This window comes from Bombina bombina, chromosome 4 (assembly GCF_027579735.1).
Source record: "Bombina bombina isolate aBomBom1 chromosome 4, aBomBom1.pri, whole genome shotgun sequence".
Classification (NCBI taxonomy): Eukaryota; Metazoa; Chordata; class Amphibia; order Anura; family Bombinatoridae; genus Bombina; species Bombina bombina.
This window is the reverse complement of record NC_069502.1, coordinates 1,049,350,606-1,049,369,751: the sequence shown is the minus strand read 5'-3', so window position 1 is coordinate 1,049,369,751 and position 19,146 is coordinate 1,049,350,606.

Sequence of the window (19,146 nt, the reverse complement as noted above, 5' to 3'; positions counted from 1 at the left end):
AAAGATATGAGGTTCCAACAGTGCTAATATGCTGATCACACTCTATTTATGATTACCGTATGGTGGTTCCCTGTTATCATGCCGACGGCTATCAACTATGATGTAATGAGCATGTGACACGAGTTAAGTTGCTATGACACAGGGCGCACCTTGATGACGCGTTGGCATCACAATGCGGTACAGCTGTGTATTTTGAGCGATGTATTTGCGTGCTTATGTGACGAGTTAGTTAAGGATTAGGGGTATATATTTAGCCACACTAGGGGTATGTTGTATATATGTTTTGTGCTTACATTGTCTGAGGAAGGGGATACATTATCCTCGAAACGTCACATTTGTTAAGTAAATATTATGCAAAAAGTCCAGTGAGTGCAAGTCTTTTGTTCCTGCATATTATTTTTCACTAGCACCCTGGCAGCTGTGTTAAAGTGAGAGTGCACATCTTTGCTACAAGTATATATATATATATATATATATATATATATATTATTTTTATATATATATATATATATATATATATATATATATATATATATATATATATATATATATATATAGGGTTAAAGAGAAGAAAAACGAGGAACTGCAGAGTTCTTTCCAAAGTGGATAATTTATTGAGCAGACAGGTAGAAGACACAATCACAGTGTGCAGGGTTAGATCTGATGCGTTTCAAGCATGCTCACATGCGCTTCATCAGAGATCTACAGGTCTGAGGAAGGGGATACATTATCCTCGAAACGTCACATTTGTTAAGTAAATATTATGCAAAAAGTCCAGTGAGTGCAAGTCTTTTGTTCCTGCATATTATTTTTCACTAGCACCCTGGCAGCTGTGTTAAAGTGAGAGTGCACATCTTTGCTACAAGTATATATATATATATATATATATATTATTTTTATATATATATATATATATATATATATATATATATATATATATATATATATATATATATAGGGTTAAAGAGAAGAAAAACGAGGAACTGCAGAGTTCTTTCCAAAGTGGATAATTTATTGAGCAGACAGGTAGAAGACACAATCACAGTGTGCAGGGTTAGATCTGATGCGTTTCAAGCATGCTCACATGCGCTTCATCAGAGATCTACAGGTGTTCACCTGTGGTCAGGTTAAATACTTGTGTTAGCCAATAGTGTGTAAGCAAAAACTGATTTGTCACTTGTGAGAATATAAAGTGAAAATAACAAGCTTAAAATAGTGTAAAGCTTTTGTTAAAAGTGTGTGCTTTTAGGTAGTGATGTGAGTTGATTAAATGTGACATTAAGTGGTGGTTTAAAATTGGCATAACTAAATAATTCTTATAGTAAAATATAATAAAAGTAATAATATATTTCTAAGAACTAAAGGCAGAATATAGTTCTTCAGTGCTAAGGAAGAATGAAAGAAGTAAAAGACATAAGTAATAATGCTTGCAAAAAGGCACAACAATAAACTAGAAGAAAACAACATACTGTATAGAAAAGGTATCTTTTTCACTATTTATCAATATTGAGCACTGTTTGAAAGCTAAAAAGACTAAATGCTTTGTTTCAACCTGTATGTACTTATTGTCTACTTAGGTAATCATAGAGAGACAGGGCAGCTCAAACGATTTTTGGAACTAGTATGTTGTTGAAAAAGTAAGGTCTAATTTATTCTAGTATTAGCTATAACCCAAACTATAATAAAATAAGTACTATCTGCCCTGTATAGAAAAATCTATACTAATTCCTATTGTATGATAAATGAGTTCCTAGAATTTTGTGCAATGAAGCATGAATAATTGTGAATAAATTGTGAAATAAATGTTATAAATAATAATAAAAGAAAACAATCTGGGAATAAACCTATATACTAAAGAAAAATAAAATAATAATGAAAATAAGAACTGTGAACACTCACTAATTACTGTGTGTTGTAATTAATATGCCAAGGGAGGGTTAGACTACCTACATTAAATAAAAGAGAGGAAAAACACTCTTTCGATTAATTTCCTCTGGGATTAGTCAGAAGGGAAATCTAGACAAGTCTATAAATAAATCTAAATCTTGTCTCTTATTGATGTTGAAAGTGTGTGATAGAGTGAGCGCTAAAAAGCTAAAAAGGCATGTATAGAGTACAGGTGTGTTAAAATTAAAACATATTTATTACAATATAAAATGGAAATACAATTAAAACCATCCTAAAATCTTCATGGATCCATGAGATAAAAATATATAAATAATTACAATGTATTACATATATCCTTCTGGGGTCGAGATAGATAAAATGGTTATACGGGTACAATTTGAGCACAGGTTAAACAATTCTTTGATCGGCAAATCTTAAGTGTAGTGTCCTATGTAAACATGGAAAATGTACAAAATACAAAATATAAAATTATGAAAAATAAAAATAAAAAATACAAATGTGATGACCGGATGAGTCCGGTGTGGTTTGGTAAAAAACAAATGTTTCTTAAAAATGAATGTCTCTTATAAATAAATGTCTCTTAAACATATACAGTGTTCCAACAATAAGTGAGGAAATGTGTGTGGTGAATCCTAAATGATAAAATCCAATCTGATCAAAAAAAACTTCCAAAAATAACTCCAATAACTGTGTTGAAGGTGGTAAACGTGCAATAGAAAAAAATACAAAAATAGAACAATGTGGCGACTTAGGTCCAGAATCTTCCTCCTAGACCTGTGGGTAAAATAAAATACAATGGTGCAATAACGTCTAAATTCAGTATAAGATAATCAGAAATGTGCTCACCAGTATGTCTACGCGTTTCGGCCCTCCTAGGCCTTTATCAAGACAATACTGGTCTGCTTGTCTCTGGGAGCTTTATATTCTAATGATTTAGGTGATTGGCTCTAATTTTGCGCCAAAACTTAAGGTCTGCCCTTTCCTGTTTGTCCCAATGTTACATGGGAAATGGGGTTTGTCTTTTCGTATATTGTTTTATTAACTGTAATTGTTGTGTTCTTTTAGCGTAATTTACATCTAATTCTTTTTTGTGTATATTTATTTGCGTCTCTCATTGGTCTGATTTGAGATATTTCGTACAATTCTTCTTTTTCGTATTTGCCCCACTTCCGGATTTGTTAGACTTACTGGCTCTTCCGGTTCCTTAATCAATATTTTGGTATCCGGTTTCGCCTATATTACTTCCGGTTTCGCTATCACCGGAAGTTTCGATATTTTCTCATCCGGTTACGATATTACTGGAAGTGGGTCTATTTTAGGGCTTCAGTCTAACTTGAGAGATCTGACTATATATCCTATATGACTATGTATTTGGGATAATGATCCATCAGTGTCCTTATTGTGTGTGTATGGGGACTAGTATTTCACTTTGGACAAAAATTTATATTTGCGTATGAAACAAATTAGATACCATTTAATACATTCAATACATTAGGAATAAAATTATAAAAATGTTTAACATTCAGCCACACTTTGCAGTCAAATTTTAAAACTTACTTAAACATCGTTTCGTAAGTCACATTAGAACATCATGGTGAAAAAACGTACATATGATAAGGATAAAAGGAGTATAAAAAGTATAAAAAGTATATGCCGTATACAAGACAATTAGACCTGTATGAAAATTTCTTCAATATGAAACGACTTAAAAATCTTTTCGTAAGTCACATTAGAACATCGTGGTGCAAAAAATTGCATATGATAAGGATAAAAGAAGTGTAAAAATGTATATGCTGTATACAAGACAATGAGACCTGTATATAAATTTCTTCAATATGATATGTCTGAGAATGTTAGATAAGTTAGATATTACGAGTACTGGTAGTCGGGGCCGCTATTGCTAGACTAATTGAAACATCTAATTTGGAAATAACTGTATTTTGGGGGTTGGGGGTAAATTTTGCTGGTGTATTAGGAAAAATTGAACTTTCCAGTATATCTCTTATTACAGAAAATTTATCTGGTGTGTGATGTTTTAGAATGAGGGTAAGGTCGTTTTTATATAGTCTTCAAATGAGGGAGATTTCTATTCTTATTCACTCAGTTCTAGGTTAATCTGGTCTATTAGTGAGTGTATCAGGGGACCTATTGGCATGTATGGAGGGTTCTGTCTTCTGATCTATCAATCCAGAGCGTACAATCTAGCTAGTGTGAAGACACATGCATTCATTGGTGTGCTTTTGTTTGATAAAGCTGTTTGGTGATATATTTGTTTTGTTCACCATCTATAAAAGGTAGCATTTACTGTCTAATTTTTTCTCAAGGACAGCAAATGTGACAGATCCTCTTTATGATTTAGTCCCTTAGGGAAGAGGCAATCCAATGTAAAGATCCATTTGGATTCATTGAATAACAATTTTTTCTCGTGGTCTCCTCCTCGCCAGTTTTTCTCTATCTTTTGAATTCCAAAGAACTTAAAGTCTTTAATATTGCCCCTATGAGTTATAGAAAAGTGTCTGTACAGTGGGGTATCTTTGTCTAATTTTTCAATACATAATATATGTTCTCTTATTCTGTCCTTTAGTGTTCTTGAAGTCTGTCCTACATATTGTAGGCCACATGGGCAGAATATTACATAGATGACTCCCTTATCTTGGCACCTGATGAGGTCTCGTATCTTGTATTCCTCCCTCATATCATATCCAAAGAAGTTGTTCATTTTGACTCCACTTTTACAGGCCTTGCAATTCGGGCACGGGAAGAAGCCTTTGATCGTTTTTCCCTGATAGTTTGTGATGGTCCTTTTCTTATTCTTCAGGACGGTTGGGGCCAATATACCTTTTAGATTATCGGTCTTTCTATAGATGAATCTCGGTTGTGATATCAGTTTTTCACCGATCACATCATTTTCTTTTAGAATAGCCCAGTGTTTTCTGATGATTCTTTCCAGAATATGTCTATTAGAACTATATTCGGTTATCATCGGTACGTTTATTCTGTTGTCTTCTTCTTCTATCGTCATTTTGGTCTTATACGTTATCAGGCTGTTTCTGTTTATTTTGCCAACTTCCTCTATCTTTTCCACCAGATTTTCTTTGTTGTACCCCCTTTCCAGAAATCTTTCTTTTAGTATGTCTGCTTGTTCGGCCCATTTTCTGGGATTAGAACAGTTTTTTCTTACCCTTAAAAGTTGCCTTTTGGAATGTTAGCCTTCCAAGTAGGGTGGTGGCAGCTCATACTATGAATGTAATTGTTACAGTCTACTTTCTTAAAATAAGTAGACGTTTTGATTTTCCCATTTCTAACCTCTATTGTGAGGTCAAGAAAATTTATTTTCTTCTGACTATATTCAAATGTGAACTTAAGATTTTTCAGATTTTGGTTAATCACGTCAATACTGTATCTCAGGTCTTCGATTGACCCCTTCCAGACGATTAGAATGTCGTCTATATATCTTGAGTAGAGGACCAGGTCCGCGCCCGCTGGGCATGAGTCCCAGAATATTTGTTCCCATTGACCCATGTATAAATTGGCATAGCTAGGCGCAAACCTGGTCCCCATTGCTGTTCCACAGATTTGTCTGAAGAATTTATTATTGTTACAAAAGTAATTGTGACTCAAAATATATTTTATACTTTCTAGTATAAAAAGACGTTGTCCATCGAGTACTTCAGGGTCCTTTGTTAAAAAAGAGTTCACGGCTTCTAGGCCTTCCTCATGTGGAATGCTTGTATAGAGCGATGTCACATCGCATGTTGCTAGTATGTAGTTCTTATCCCACACTATCTTGTCCAATATGGATAGTACTTGAGTGGAATCCCTCAAGTATGATGGGAGCCTTGTGACATATTTCTGCAGGTTCCTGTCAACATACCCAGAGAAATTGCTAGACAAGGACCCTATGCCCGAAATTATGGGTCTTCCTGGCGGGTTTTCTAGGGACTTGTGAATTTTGGGTAGTTGATAAAAGACTGGAGTAATTGGATGTGATACTTTGATATAGTTAAATTCTTTATCATTTAGTATCCCCTGTATTTTGGCTTTTGTTAATAGGACTTCCAATTCTGTTTTGTATCTTTCCACAGGGTTATTCCGGAGTGTTTCGTAAGTTTTCTCATCATCTAGGATTCTCTTACATTCATCCTCATACCTTTCTTTGTCCATTACGACTATTCCGCCGCCTTTGTCTGCCGGCTTGATTATCAACTCATGATTTCTTTCAAGTTTTCTTATGGTTCCCATTTGAGATCTTATTAGGTTGTGTTTGATTTGTTTTGTCTTTCTTGAGTTAATATTTTTAATATCTCGACATACATTTGCCTCAAAAGTTTCTATTGCGGTGCCTTTACTGCTTGTTGGATAGAACGTGGATCTTGGTTTGAGGTCTGTATGTATGTATTGATCCTCTGGTAGTTGCCTTTGCTTTATGATGTTTCTTTCAAGTGGAGTTCTTGAAAAATGTCTCTTTAATGTCAGCTTTCTTACAAATTCCTTTACTCCTATGAAAGTTTGGAATTTGTCCATTCCTTTTGCTGGAGCGAAATTTAGACCGTAGGATAGTACTGATACTTCTTCATCTGACAGTGGTTTGGAACTGAGATTATATATTCCTTTATTTTTTGGGCTGATCGGTTCTTTGCTTGTACTGCTGTGACAAAATGTAATCTGTTGTCTTTCTTTTCTCTCTTTGTTCTTTCTTAGTTTCGCACCTCCTCTCTTGCCTCTATGGGTCTTCTTTTCTGACTCGGGCTTCTTGATTCGTCTAGCTCTATAATCTTCCTCTTCGTTGTTGCTCTCTCCTTCTCCTTTTCTCTGGGGGGTTGGGGACTTCCCCCTAAAAAAACTTGGTCAGAGGTAGATACTATGTTCAGGTTTACGGTATTATCCGAATTTTGATTGCCCTTATGAGGTTGGGATGTTTGGGTACCATGACGTTGTCCTCCCTTAGAATTATTTCTTTGTCTTATATTGCTTGGATTTCCATGATACATGGGAGGATCTTCTCTCCAACTTGGTCTCCGATATGTATTCCTATGATTCATAGGCGTGTACTGATCATAGTTGGATCTGTGTTGGAAGTGATTGTTTCTTCTACCATAATTGTAGTTATCCTGTTTGTGATCATTAAATGAAATCCTTCTTTCGAAGCCATTCCTCATTGGGGAGGCTCCTCCATCTCTTTTATGGTAATTGTGTCGATAGTTTATATTATGCCTTCTCATATTGTAGTTTGGCGGGTAAGCCCTTCTTTCCTGGTTGGGGTATTTATTATATCTTTCTCCTTCCCATCTGGGTTCCCGTTCGTATCCCCTCAAGTCGTAGTCCTCTCTGCGGGTCTGATACCTTCTCTCATATGGGTTATACCAGTATCTTGTTTCGAATGGTGTCTCATCCCTTCCTGAGCCTTGGTATCCCCATGTCCTCCTTTGCGGGTAGTGATCTTCTCTATTCCCTCTGTTTAGATTGTTGGGTCCATCATAAGGGTATCTGTTTCCTCTTGAACTTCACTTTGTCTCCGACCAAGTGTTTCTATTTTCTATATTGGGATGTTTTTGTTCTTGATCAGTGCCTTGATCTGTTGTGTTTCTACTCTCTTTAGTCTGTGTTTCCTCCATCTCTATGAGGTTTGACTCGTTCTGTTTTTTCGTATTAAGTTCTCTATTTAGTTTTTTGGTTTTCTTAGTGATTATGTCATCCCTAATTTTCGTAATTCTTTTTACCAGACTATCTCTCTTTTCTGTAACTTCTTTTGACTCTGAGTCTGTTAGATCTATATTGGTTAGCATGACTTCGTCATCCTTAATTTCGTTATCTAATTTCTTAATTAGAGACGTTCTGTATTCAATGATTAATCTAATCAATTGTTTAGATGTTTCCAGAAGTATCTCAGCCCATTTATCTGCAAATTGTGGGTCAGCTAGCTGGAATGTGCAATCTTTCTTAACACATAAGCCTTTAGGTATGATCTCTAGTTCCAGACATTTATTTAAGTAGGATATTTCAGCTTTATATCTTACTTCCGATGTAAGAAGTTTTTCTAGATTTTTAAAAATAGTGGTGATATCTAGTCTATCTGGATCAGTCTGAGTGTCGGATACTGATGTTGAAATGTTGAATATGATATCTTTTCTTAATGTCACTAGTGAATCCATATTGTTTATTCTGATATTTCAGAATAGCTATAATGAAGAATTGGGTTGCTATTCGGTATGTTCTATATCCTTATATGATATATTATGAATCCTCTTAGCTATCTTAATCTAGATGCTAAATATTTGTTTAGGGTGGATACTGCTGCTCAGAGTACAAGCTAGGTAATGGAGTAGAACTAGAACAGGTAGTTAGTAGACCGAGCGCTAGTATTCTGCAGCCTTAAGCTCACTTGCAAGAGTCCCCTAGTGGACTTGGGAAGTGACTGAAAGTGTGTGATAGAGTGAGCGCTAAAAAGCTAAAAAGGCATGTATAGAGTACAGGTGTGTTAAAATTAAAACCATCCTAAAATCTCCATGGATCCATGAGATAAAAATATATAAATAATTACAATGTATTACATATATCCTTCTGGGGTCGAGATAGATAAAATGGTTATACAGGTACAATTTGAGCACAGGTTAAACAATTCTTTGATCGGCAAATCTTAAGTGTAGTGTCCTATGTAAACATGGAAAATGTACAAAATACAAGATATAAAATTATGAAAAATAAAAATAAAAAATACAACTGTGATGACCGGGGTACAACAAAGAAAATCTGGTGGAAACGATAGAGGAAGTTGGCAAATTAAACAGAAACAGCCTGATAAAGTATAAGACCAAAATGACGATAGAAGAAGACAACAGAATAAACGTACCGATGATAACCGAATATAGTTCTAATAGACATATTCTGGAAAGAATCATCAGAAAACACTGGGCTATTCTAAAAGAAAATGATGTGATCGGTGAAAAACTGATATCACAACCGAGATTCATCTATAGAAAGACCGATAATCTAAAAGGTATATTGGCCCCAACCGTCCTGAAGAATAAGAAAAGGACCATCACAAACTATCAGGGAAAAATGATCAAAGGCTTCTTCCCATGCCCGAACTGCAAGGCCTGTAAAAGTGGAGTCAAAACGAACAACTTCTTTGGACATGATATAAGGGAGGAATACAAGATACGAGACCTCATCAGGTGCCAAGATAAGGGAGTCATCTATGTAATATTCTGCCCATGTGGCCTACAATATGTAGGACAGACTTCAAGAACACTAAAGGACAGAATAAGAGAACATATATTATGTATTGAAAAATTAGACAAAGATACCCCACTGTACAGACACTTTTCTATAACTCATAGGGGCAATATTAAAGACTTTAAGTTCTTTGGAATTCAAAAGATAGAGAAAAACTGGCGAGGAGGAGACCACGAGAAAAAATTGTTATTCAATGAATCCAAATGGATCTTTACATTGGATTGCCTCTTCCCTAAGGGACTAAATCATAAAGAGGATCTGTCACATTTGCTGTCCTTGAGAAAAAATTAGACAGTAAATGCTACCTTTTATAGATGGTGAACAAAACAAATATATCACCAAACAGCTTTATCAAACAAAAGCACACCAATGAATGCATGTGTCTTCACACTAGCTAGATTGTACACTCTAGATTGATAGATCAGAAGACAGAACCCTCCATACATGCCAATAGGTCCCCTGATACACTCACTAATAGACCAGATTAACCCAGAACTGAGTGAATAAGAATAGAAATCTCCCTCATTTGAAGACTATATAAAAACGACCTTACCCTCATTCTAAAACATCACACACCAGATAAATTTTCTGTAATAAGAGATATACTGGAAAGTTCATTTTTTCCTAATACACCAGCAAAATTTACCCCCAACCCCCAAAATACAGTTATTTCCAAATTAGATGTTTCAATTAGTCTAGCAATAGTGGCCCCGGCCCCCGACTACTAGTACTCGTAATATCTAACTTATCTAACATTCTCAGACATATCATATTGAAGAAATTTTCATACAGGTCTAATTGTCTTGTATACGGCATATACGTTTTTACACTTCTTTTATCCTTATCATATGCACTTTTTTGCACCACTATGTTCTAATGTGACATACGAAAAGATTTTTAAGTCGTTTCATATTGAAGAAATTTTCATACAGGTCTAATTGTCTTGTATACGGCATATACTTTTTATACTTTTTATACTCCTTTTATCCTTATCATATGTACGTTTTTTCACCATGATGTTCTAATGTGACTTACGAAACGATGTTTAAGTAAGTTTTAAAATTTGACTGCAAAGTTTGGCTGAATGTTAAACATTTTTATAATTTTATTCCTAATGTATTGAATGTATTAAATGGTATCTAATTTGTTTCATACGCAAATATAAATTTTTGTCCAAAGTGAAATACTAGTCCCCATACACACACAATAAGGACACTGATGGATCATTATCCCAAATACATAGTCATATAGGATATATAGTCAGATCTCTCAAGTTAGACTGAAGCCCTAAAATAGACCCACTTCCGGTAATATTGTAACCGGATGAGAAAATATTGAAACTTCCTGTGATAGCGAAACCGGAAGTAATATAGGCGAAACCGGATACCAAAATATTGATTAAGGAACCGGAAGAGCCAGTAAGTCTAACAAATCCGGAAGTGGGGCAAATACGAAAAAGAAGAATTGTACAAAATATCTCAAATCAGACCAATGAGAGACGCAAATAAATATACACAAAAAAGAATTAGATATAAATTACGCTAAAAGAACACAACAATTACAGTTAATAAAACAATATACGAAAAGACAAACCCCATTTCCCATGTAACATTGGGACAAACAGGAAAGGGCAGACCTTAAGTTTTGGCGCAAAATTATAGCCAATCACCTAAATCATTAGAATATAAAGCTCCCAGAGACAAGCAGACCAGTATTGTCTTGATAAAGGCCTAGGAGGGCCGAAACGCGTCGACATACTGGTGAGCACATTTCTGATTATCTTATACTGAATTTAGACGTTATTGCACCATTGTATTTTATTTTACCCACAGGTCTAGGAGGAAGATTCTGAACCTAAGTCGCCACATTGTTCTATTTTTGTATTTTTTTCTATTGCACGTTTACCACCTTCAACACAGTTATTGGAGTTATTTTTGGAAGTTTTTTTTTATCAGATTGGATTTTATCACCTAGGATTCACCACACACATTTCCTCACTTATTGTTGGAACACTGTATATGTTTAAGAGACATTTATTTATAAGAGACATTCATTTTTAAGAAACATTTGTTTTTTACCAAACCACACCGGACTCATCCGGTCATCACAGTTGTATTTTTTATTTTTATTTTTCATAATTTTATATTTTGTATTTTGTACATTTTCCATGTTTACATAGGACACTACACTTAAGATTTGCCGATCAAAGAATTGTTTAACCTGTGCTCAAATTGTACCCGTATAACCATTTTATCTATCTCGACCCCAGAAGGATATATGTAATACATTGTAATTATTTATATATTTTTATCTCATGGATCCATGGTGATTTTAGGATGGTTTTAATTGTATTTCCATTTTATATTGTAATAAATATGTTTTAATTTTAACACACCTGTACTCTATACATGCCTTTTTAGCTTTTTAGCGCTCACTCTATCACACACTTTCAGTCACTTCCCAAGTCCACTAGGGGACTCTTGCAAGTGAGCTTAAGGCTGCAGAATACTAGCGCTCGGTCTACTAACTACCTGCTCTAGTTCTTATTGATGTTGATAAGTGATGATCTTCGTTGTTTATTATATATATAAATATATATATATATATATATATATATATATATATACGTTGATTGGAGTAGCCATGTTAGTCCAGAGATTTAGATATCAAAATAACAAGAGTATTGCATTGAGCAATGATACTTTTTTTATTGGACTAACTATACATTTATAAGATGACAAGCTTTCGGAAGAGTTCCTTCCTTTATCAAGTCTGAAGCAATGCTTCAGACTTGATAAAGGAAGGAACTCTTCCGAAAGCTTGTCATCTTATAAATGTATAGTTAGTCCAATAAAAAAAGTATCATTGCTCAATGCAATACTCTTGTTATTTTGATATCTATATATATATATATATATATATATATATATATATATATATATATACAGGGAGTGCAGAATTATTAGGCAAATGAGTATTTTGACCACATCATCCTCTTTATGCATGTTGTCTTACTCCAAGCTGAATAGGCTCGAAAGCCTACTACCAATTAAGCATATTAGGTGATGTGCATCTCTGTAATGAGAAGGGATGTGGTCTAATGACATCAACACCCTATATCAGGTGTGCATAATAATTAGGCAACTTCCTTTCCTTTGGCAAAATGGGTCAAAAGAAGGACTTGACAGGCTCAGAAAAGTAAAAAATAGTGAGATATCTTGCAGAGGGATGCAGCACTCTTAAAATTGCAAAGCTTCTGAAGCGTGATCATCGAACAATCAAGCGTTTCATTCAAAATAGTCAACAGGGTCGCAAGAAGCGTGTGGAAAAGCCAAGGCGCAAAATAACTGCCCATGAACTGAGAAAAGTCAAGCGTGCAGCTGCCAAGATGCCACTTGCCACCAGTTTGGCCATATTTCAGAGCTGCAACATCACTGGAGTGCCCAAAAGCACAAGGTGTGCAATACTCAGAGACATGGCCAAGGTAAGAAAGGCTGAAAGACGACCACCACTGAACAAGACACACAAGCTGAAACGTCAAGACTGGGCCAAGAAATATCTCAAGACTGATTTTTCTAAGGTTTTATGGACTGATGAAATGAGAGTGAGTGTTGATGGGCCAGATGGATGGGCCGTGGCTGGATTGGTAAAGGGCAGAGAGCTCCAGTCCGACTCAGACGCCAGCAAGGTGGAGGTGGAGTACTGGTTTGGGCTGGTATCATCAAAGATGAGCTTGTGGGTCCTTTTTGGGTTGAGGATGGAGTCAAGCTCAACTCCCAGTCCTACTGCCAGTTTCTGGAAGACACCTTCTTCAAGCAGTGGTACAGGAAGAAGTCTGCATCCTTCAAGAAAAACATGATTTTCATGCAGGACAATGCTCCATCACACGCGTTCAAGTACTCCACAGCGTGGCTGGCAAGAAAGGGTATAAAAGAAGAAAATCTAATGACATGGCCTCCTTGTTCACCTGATCTGAACCCCATTGAGAACCTGTGGTCCATCATTAAATGTGAGATTTACAAGGAGGGAAAACAGTACACCTCTCTGAACAGTGTCTGGGAGGCTGTGGTTGCTGCTGCACGCAATGTTGATGGTGAACAGATCAAAACACTGACAGAATCCATGGATGGCAGGCTTTTGAGTGTCCTTGCAAAGAAAGGTGGCTATATTGGTCACTGATTTGTTTTTGTTTTGTTTTTGAATGTCAGAAATGTATATTTGTGATTGTTCAGATGTTATATTGGTTTCACTGGTAAAAATAAATAATTGAAATGGGTATATATTTGTTTTTTGTTAAGTTGCCTAATAATTATGCACAGTAATAGTCACCTGCACACACAGATATCCCCCTAAAATAGCTATAACTAAAAACAAACTAAAAACTACTTCCAAAACTATTCAGCTTTGATATTAATGAGTTTTTTGGGTTCATTGAGAACATGGTTGTTGTTCAATAATAAAATTAATCCTCAAAAATACAACTTGCCTAATAATTCTGCACTCCCTGTATATACACACACACACACACATATACATACATTTATATAAATAAATATAAATATATGTTTATATGTGTGTACATATGTTTTTATGTAGGTATATGTTTATATATGTATTTACAGATATATATATATATATATATATATATGTCTAGATAGGTATATATATGTATTTATGTGTATATATGTATGTAAATACATATATAAATACATATAAACACACACACATGTACTGTATATGTATGTAAATATATGATTGTATGTGTGTGCATTATGTATTTATATGTGTATACATACAGTGGGGCAAAAAAGTATTTAGTCAGCCACCAATTGTGCAAGTTCTCCCACTTAAGAAGATGAGAGAGGCCTGTAATTTTCATCATAGGTATACCTCAACTATGAGAGACAAAATGTGGAAACAAATCCAGACAATCACATTTCTGATTTGGAAATATTTTATTTGCAAATTATGCTGGAAAATAAGTATTTGGTCAATATCAAAAGTTCATCTCAATACTTTGTTATATATCCTTTGTTGGCAATGACAGAGGTCAAACGTTTTCTGTAAGTCTTCACAAGGTTATCACACACTGTTGCTGGCATGTTGGCCCATTCCTGCATGCAGATCTCCTCTAGAGCAGTGATGTTTTGGGGTTGTCACTGGGCAACACAGACTTTCAACTCCCTCCAAAGGTTTTCTATGGGGTTGAGATCTGGAGACTGGCTAGGCCACTCCAGGACCTTGAAATGCTTCTTACGAAGCCACTCCTTCATTGCCCAGGCGGTAGGTTTGGGATCATTGTCATGCTGAAAGACCCAGCCATGTTTCATCTTCAATGCCCTTGCTAATGGAAGGAGGTTTGCACTCAAAATCTCACAAGACATGGCCCCATTCATTCTTTCATGTACACGGATCAGTCGCCCTGTTCCCTTTGCAGAGGAACAGCCCCAAAGCATGATGTTGCCACCCCCATGCTTCACAGTAGGTATGGTGTTCTTTGGTTGCAACTCAGCATTCTCTCTCTTCCAAACACGACGAGTTGTGCTTCTACCAAACAGTTCTAATTTGGTTTCATCTGACCATATGACATTCTCCCAATCCGCTTCTGGATCATCCAAATGCTCTCTAGCATACTTCAGATGGGCCCGGACATGTACTGGCTTAAGCAGGGGGACACGTCTGGCACTGCAGGATTTGAGTCCCTGGCGGCGTAGTGTGTTACTGATGGTAGCCTTTGTTACGTTGGTCCCAGCTCTCTGCAGGTCATTCCCTAGGTCCCCCGTGTGGTTCTGGGATGTTTGTTCACCGTTCTTGTGATCATTTTGACCCCACGGGGTGAGATATTGCGTGGAGCCCCAGATCGAGGGAGATTATCAGTGGTCTTGTATATCTTCCATTTTCTAATTATTGCTCCCACAGTTGATTTCTTCACAACAAGATGCTTGCCTATTGCAGATTCAGTCTTCCCAGCCTGGTGCAGGTCTTTAATTTTGTTTCTGGTGTCCTTCAACAGCTCTTTGGTCTTCACCATAGTGGAGTTTGGAGTGTGACTGTTTGAAGTTGTGGACAGGTGTCTTTTATACTGATAACAAGTTCAAATGGGTGCCATTAATATAGGTAATGAGTGGAGGACAGAGGAACCTCTTAAAGAAGAAGATACAGGTCTGTGAGAGCCAGAAATCTTGCTTGTTTGTAGGTGACCAAATACTTATTTTCCACCATAATATGCAAATAAATTCATTCCAAATCAGACAATGTGATTGTCTGTATTTTTTCCACATTTTGTCTCTCATAGTTGAGGTATACCTATGATGAAAATTACAGGCCTCTCTCATCTTCTTAAATGGACATGGCATCCACATATTTTCTTTTTTGATTTAGAAAGAGAATGCAATTTTAAACATTTTTCTAATTTACTTATATTATCTAATTTGTTCTATTCTCTTGATATTCTTTGCTGAAAACCATATCTAGATATGCTCAGTAGCTGCTGATTGGTTGCTGCACATAGAGGCCTTGTGTGATTGGCTCAACATGTGCATTGCTTTTTCTTCAACTAAGGATATCTAAAAAATGCAAAATAAATAATGGAAGTAAATTGTAATGTTGTTTAAATTTCTATTCTCTATCTGAATCATGAAAGAAAGATTTTGGGTTTAGTGGCCCTTTAAGTGGGAGAACTTGCACAATTAGAACTAAAAAAAAATATATATTTTTTTTAAATTTTGGCAGCCACCAGTGGGTACTACAGCAGAGTGCTAATTCAGCATGGGAAATGTTATTACAAGGAGTAAAGTATTATTATTTGAGAGAATTTTTGAGTGTGAGACAGACTAGGCACTTTGTTTGTACAGTGTGTGCCTGAGTCAGACAGCAGATCACTTTCATTTGCAGAGGAGGTAGGACTTACTTAGCAAATGTTTTTTATTTCTTTGTGCAATTTCAGATTGTAACTTCAGTGTGGTAGTAGTTGTATGGTGGGGCCAGGGGTCCATAAAAACACATTTTTTAGCAATATGTAGCAGTGTATTTATGATTATTTGACAATGCTGTAGAAATTCTATATTTAAAGCCATGTAGAAATGTTTCCTCCTCAATACACAAATGGTAGGTGCCCTTTTGGCAGATATCAGTTTTTTTATTACTATATATATTTTCATTACATTCCAGTTTACTGCCCCTTTATGCAAGGACTTTCCAGATGCAAGGAGGCATTTTATCTAAGATTTTTACATCTGCATAAAATGAAATGAAATGAGACAGGTTAACTTAACACTGTTCAGTTTACACTACAGCTGACTTAATTTTGAAATACATACCAACATGCCTAAATCCTGCATTAAACCAGATCTAATGGTATGAGTACCACAGCTTATGGTTCCACCAAGACCATATAGAGTACAGAATTTTAAAAATACATAAGTACAGCTGACAGATGGGAACATTTATACACTATATTTGAAGTGGTGCTCTTGGTTGGGGAAAATGGGGAAAAAACAAACAAACATATGTTAACCTATTAAAATTGCTTTTCTTCAGCTAGCCATCTACCCAGATCATTAATGTACAATTTTGAATTCACATAATTATTTTTGTTTACACATTTACAAATATGATTCTTTAAAAATTGTTCTCTTAATTTCTGCAATTTTTTTATCATGCATGTCACACACTGTTGATTTAGGGGATGCAAGGTGCATAAATGTTTCCTCCTGTGAGTGTTTATGTGGGTGTCTGTGTTTATGTCTTTGTGCTTTGGTTTGTGTCTATGAGTGTGTATGTATTTTTTTTCTGTGGGTCTCTCTGTGAGGGTGGGTGTGTATGCCTGTGCTTTTTCTGTGGATGTCTGTAAGGGTGTGTGCATATGCCTTTGAGCTTTTTCTATGGGTGTCTCTGCGAGGGTGTTTGTATGTTTGCCTTTGTGTATTTTCTCTGGATGCCTCTGTGAGGGTGGGTGTGTATATCTGTTTTCTGTGGATGTCTCTGTAAAGGTGTGTGTGTATGTATGTATGTCTGTGTTTTCTGTGGATGTCTCTGTGAGGGTGTGTGTTTTCTGTGGATGTCTCTGTGAGGGTGTGTGTATGTCTTTGTGTGTTTTCTGTGGATGTCTCAGTGAGAGTGTGTGTATGTATGTCTTTCTATGTTTTATGTGGTTATCTCTCTGTGTCTGTATGTCTTTGTGTGTTTTCTGTGGGTGTCTCTGTGTGTGTGTGTGTGTGTGTGTGTCTTTATGTGTTTTCTGAGGCTGCCTCTGTTGGTGTTTCCTTGGGTGTATGTGCAAGTTTGAAGTTTGAGTTTGTGTGTGTGTGTCTATTGTCTGTTCCTCTTTAGGACATTTTGACCTTACTACTGATTATTCACATCTTTCTACAGACTTTGAGACTAATGAGACCTTTACGGAAGTCACCAATCTACCATTTAACCTTTAAATTATTGTTTAGGCAGTTCAGGGCCCTTCCTTTCAGCCACTGCATGCTGTTATCATCATTTAGTTGGCATCTTCCTTTACAAAAAGATAATCAGAACTCTATATTTTGTTTTCTAAATCTCCTATTTTTACAAAACTGTAGTCTACCTCATTACTTGTCAGGTCATTGTAATCAAGTGCTGAGTGTCTGTTTGGGTGTCTGTGTCTGAGTGTGTTTGTGTGTTTCTTTGCGTGTCTGCTAGAGTATCTATATGTGAATCCTTATGTGTGAGTGTGTGTGTGTGTGTTTCAGTGTATGAGTGTGTCTGTGTGTTTGTATGTTACTACTTTTACAACATTTCCAAGTTTAAATAGACACTTAAGAATAAAGTGCATATACGTTTTAGTCACCTGGTCAAAAATTGCACATGTCAAAGGTGGGGGGGCCTGATCAATGGTTAAGTCAGGGGCCCCAAAATTTCTAGTGTCGGCCCTGCATCCTATATTATAAAAGACAAGAGTTTGTCTGAAGCCGTCATGCGCAGTTCAGACAAACTCTTGCAGCTGATCGCACGCGCAGGGGGAACGCAGCGCGAGGACCCGGCAGCAGAGATGATCGCACGCGCAGGGGGAACGCAGCGCGAGGACCCGGCAGCAGGACCTACAGCTGACCAGGGTCAGGCAGGGGTTTCCCGCTCAGGACCGGAGCAGCATAGGAGTCATAGGACAATGTAGGACCAGATAGAGCCCTATATTGTTAGGGTTACGGCTCCGCTGCACACACTGCTTAGCTCCGGCTCCCGGGGAAGTTTAAGAGACCAAGAATTGAGCGGGAGATGACGGAAGCAACAAGTTATGGTGCTATTGCATGGCAGGCCTAGGACAGCAAAAAGGCTGAGTGCAGCACCATTCTGCATTAGCAGTGGATCACCTTTTTAGGTTGTAAAGAGAGAGGAGGTGTGTCTCACTTACAGCAGTGTGTGGAGGGGATCACACATGTCCCCTGTATCCTGGGATCCCCCCGGGCGTCCCTCGCCATGGACACCTTCCTCCTCGCCTGACTGCTTTCTGTTCACCTTTCACCCTCAGCGTCAGGGAGTCGGGAGAGACCAATAAGTATTTGGCTGGTGCTTGGAAACTCTCCAGAGCTATGTAATAGTTTCCTGCAGTGTCTCTCCTCCCTCCCTGCAGCGTAATAAATAGGATCAGGTTTCACAGCTGCCTGACAGACCTCTCCTCTCAGTGTTTGTCTGGAGGAAGGGCACTGAAATAAGGAAGCACTGAGACTTACTGACAAGCCCTGAAGCTTTAGGAAGCCACACAGGACCCAGTCACCCACATTACAGAGGATACATCATGCACAGAGGGGATTCTAGAATGACATGTTCTACAACTGCTAAAAGACGCATTGTAGTGCAAACATTATGTACTCTTATTAATTAAACACATAGGGGTCAACGGCAAATAGTGTAAATAACTGCATGTGCTAACTTCTGCAAAGAGTTAAACACACAGGCAGAATTCTGTTCTGGAGCCAAAAGCACTGCAGCTCCCCCGCTGAACCAACAGACTGCTGCAGATTGGTGCACTGGCTT